General features: G+C 38.2%; 1 pseudogene; it reads right to left on the bottom strand.

Annotated features, from left to right (window-relative positions):
* Positions 1-199: 199 nt before the first annotated feature.
* Positions 200-1,249, bottom strand: LOC108381109 (uncharacterized; annotated as a pseudogene).
* Positions 1,250-4,173: the final 2,924 nt, after the last annotated feature.

Here is a 4,173-nt window from a genome sequence, read left to right as displayed (position 1 = left end):
TTGATCTCTGCTTTGATTTTTCTAAGTCCCTGTTCACCCAAAAGCATATCAAATTCTTCTAATGCATCTGTTTCAAACAATGTGAGATTATGTTCTAACAATGTTATTATTTTTTTTGATTTGGTTATTGAGTAACCATGAAGAGTTTTCACTTTTACAGGTTTAATTGAAATAGGCTCACCGATGTTGCATTTTGTACTTATATAATTGTTTGTTGCTCCAGTNTGAGATTATGTTCTAACAATGTTATTATTTTTTTTGATTTGGTTATTGAGTAACCATGAAGAGTTTTCACTTTTACAGGTTTAATTGAAATAGGCTTACCGATGTTGCATTTTGTACTTATATAATTGTTTGTTGCTCCAGTGTCGATCATTATTAACATCCATAAGTTTGCCTGTATCCCTGCAGTGGCGTTGCAGACACGGCAAATCGTTCAAGCGCCTAAAAAAGCACTGCCTGTTTCATATTCCTCACTTTCCTATTCTGGTGCAAGCGATTTTAGTTCTTCGTCGCGTGTTTGGTTTACACGTTGTACTTTCTGTTGTATGTTGAAATTACGAGATGAAGGATTTCGTTCTCTTTTTTGAGGATCTCCGCGAAATGGATTATTGTGCGGTAGTCCTTGTATTTGACGGTCATAGCTGTTTTGTTGTGGTGCGAAATGATTCCTATTATAATTTGCGGATCTCGTGTATTTCTGTGATGGATCTCCGTCCATTGGTTGGTGCTGTTGCCTGGGGGCAGTTTGATTGTATTGCACCTGCACGTTATGTCTGTACCTTTGTGGTTCCTCGTGATATCTTTTGCTTGGGTTTTGATACTGCGATGTATTATATTGTCTGTGCTGACTCTATTGCGGAACGTCGAATTGTGAGTTCGCATTATCATGGTATATCGTACTTGCGATAGCGTAAGCGGTTTATAAGTCCTTCGGATTGTGGCTATAGAGGGTGCCGCTGGTATATTTGCTGTTCAGACCGAGAATGAATGTCCTTACAGCTTCCTGGTTCGCATATTCTTTCATAGCTGAGGTATTTCCTGAGCTATCCACCTCAACTTTAGTGAGTGCATGATTAAGTGACTTGCTGACTTCGCAATGGAACTCTGCCAACGTCCTTTTTCCCTGCTTATACTCTTCATTCCTTCGAGCAATATGTACAGAGGTCTCTGGTCCGCATAAGTATAATCGAGACGGTTTATTATAGANTATTTCCTGAGCTATCCACCTCAACTTTAGTGAGTGCATGATTAAGTGACTTGCTGACTTCGCAATGGAACTCTGCCAACGTCCTTTTTCCCTGCTTATACTCTTCATTCCTTCGAGCAATATGTACAGAGGTCTCTGGTCCGCATAAGTATAATCGAGACGGTTTATTATAGAATAGATGTTGAATTTGGTGTTGTGGTTTATTAAAATATCGGCCGCCTCTCCTTGAATTTTCGAATGTACAATCGTAATACGTGGATGTAGTAGCGTAATTCTTGATGTTTTCCATGTCTGTCCAGGCACGTTTTCTCCATGACCTATAATGGTTCATGTCACCTGTGAAGATTGGTAATGTTTTTAATATTTCTAAGTTGATTTGTGACGCATCGGTGATGTTTGGTGTACAGTCCTGGTATTGGTTGGTGACTGTGACGTTAGGTGTTGCGTAGGTTTCGAAGGAATTCATTCTCTGTTGGGTTTCAGTGAGTGTTGTGGTCAGAGCAGCGATTTGTGCTCTCAGGCTTGCGATCTCTTGTGTTGTCATTTCGGAGTCGATGTTCGACGATGGACGTGATAAGTCGAAAAACTTTTGCCATTTTCTTCGTAATTCCAGTGTGGTGTTCGTTGGTTTCTTTTATTCCGTTTTTCAGGAATCTGTTTGTCACAGGATTTGATTGCTGTCCGCTATTTCAGGATCTGCTTCAGAATCTTTGTGATGGTGGAAGTCTTACTTCCCGTGGGATTTTTTTTTAAATTTATTCTATTCTGTTTTTCATTAGCTTCAGAAATAGAAATGGTTTTTTGGACCGGTTGAGCCCCCAGTTAATATCGCTTTACGATATGAGACTAAAAAACATATATTTAGTTACTACGCTGAAGTGCGTGTTCTTTAATTATATTATTTAGACTATCTTGTTTACATAAATCTTAGTGCTACTTATACTATTGAGATGCGTCGGTTGTTATCGCAATAACTATTTAGATGCCTGTTGTTTACTGTTTACTAGTAGATAACTATTTGGGTTGTTATTGTTTGTTGTAGTGATAGTCCATTTCTATTGTTCCAATGTTTGTCCGTTGCAGTTCGTGATAATGCATGTCAAAACAAGTTCTATTGTTTTGATGTTGTTTACAAGTAAGCGCTTATCATGGTGTACGTGACCTGCAGTGAGGCTATGTCGTTAACTAGCGCTGGTATCGAGTTACAGATGCGAATAGCACTATAAATTTTTTGATATTTCTGGCGATAACTACCAAAGAATGCAGAAAATAGGTTTATCTCGAAAAACATTTTTTGAAAAAAGAATAAAAGTTTATACTCGTCTAAAAACAGCTTATTAAGGAAGTAATATTTATTAAATGACTTAAATTTAATAAATAACTTTCCTGAAATTTCTCTATATAGAATAATTAAATGTTTAGTTTAAATGTTTAAGGTGCGAGCTTTTAGAACAGAAATAAGCGGCCTTCAAAATACGTGCTATATATATATATGTATTTATATTAGTATAGATTAGAGATGGGCACGGGCCTAAATTTTCAGGCCCGGCCCAGCACGAGTGCAAAATCAACTTTCAAAAAGGCGCACGAGCCCGCACGTTAAGAATTTTAGTGGGGCCCGGCCCGGCCCGGCCCGGCACGATGGTACACGTCCCAGCCCGGAAATAAAGAGCAAACTTTTATTGTATGTATACATGTGTACATATTTTTAATTTTGTGTTTATGTATGTATATTTACCTAAGCGAATCAATTTGTTTAAGCCTTGTCATAGTTGAAACTATTATCGATTCGCAACTGCATTTCAAAGAAAAATATCTCATTTACAAACCTGCCTTTACATGCATGAATTCAATCACTTGATATTTAGATACGCAGTTGATAAAACTTTTTATACGAATACAGAATTTTGTCTATACCAGCAACGAGGTTTTTAAATGAGGCAAGCATGCTCACAGTGCTGACAAAGTGACACATTACAACAAGCCAGAGCTGTTTTCTGTTTTACGAGCAAAGAAACCTACCAAAATTTGAAGCGTCCTACGAGTGTAGCCAAACATGCGCTTTTCCTACCAAAACTGGTAGGTTTTTTCCCATTTGGTAGGTTGGTAGGCTTGATTGGATTTTGGTAGGTTTCGGGACAATGAGTAATTGTTATTTGCTCAAAATAGAAAATATGTATCTCCAAATATTTGAGCAACCTTTTTACACGAATATTTCACTGGTGAGTTCGTATAACGGCGGTCGCAAACATGTAAATATACCTGATTCCTAAGTACAAACGTAACCCTTATTATTGCGAATATGCAATACGAACATCCTATCGTCACCTAAAGGTGAAAAGGTGCCAAGTCCATTTTTTGAAATTATTCAGGAGAGGCGAAAAATCGATGTAGTTTCGTATTACCTGTCATTCTGCATGAAAAACTAAGCTGTGAAAAAAATGGACTAGGCATCCTTACACCTTTAGGCAGCGATATAATTTATGGTGGACTTGGACCAAGATTGCAGAAAAGTCTGCCAATGGGCTCGTACCCAACCATATACCAGGCGGAAGTTAAAGAGAATAAGACAATCAAAGAGATTCATAACTCTTTCCAGGAGGAACTCCGAAAGACACCTTGAACGTAGAACTCTTACTGGCAACCTGACAGCACACTGCAAGTTAACGTACCCTTTGAATTAAATGGGTCTTTCTGTAGAGACGGACTGTAGATTTTGTGGGCTGATGAAGGAAACCCCAGGGTATATTCTATGCACCTGTCCACGAAGCATGAATCGTAGATTGATACACCTTGGAGAACGATTTTCTTCTCAATCTAAAATTTGGAACATGGCATCATTCAAAGTGCTGAGCACTAGACACGAATTAAGACGCTTGGGTGTTTTGACGACGAAAAAGGACGGGTGAAAAAATTTGCGAAAAAAGGCGCGTAAACATGGATTTAACATCATTCCGGAAAAA

The sequence above is a fragment of the Rhagoletis zephyria genome, unplaced genomic scaffold, assembly GCF_001687245.7.
Source record: "Rhagoletis zephyria isolate East Lansing unplaced genomic scaffold, Rhagoletis_zephyria_1.1 Rzeph_scaffold_21441, whole genome shotgun sequence".
NCBI lineage: Eukaryota > Metazoa > Arthropoda > Insecta > Diptera > Tephritidae > Rhagoletis > Rhagoletis zephyria.
This window is presented reverse-complemented; position numbering and strand designations above follow the sequence as displayed.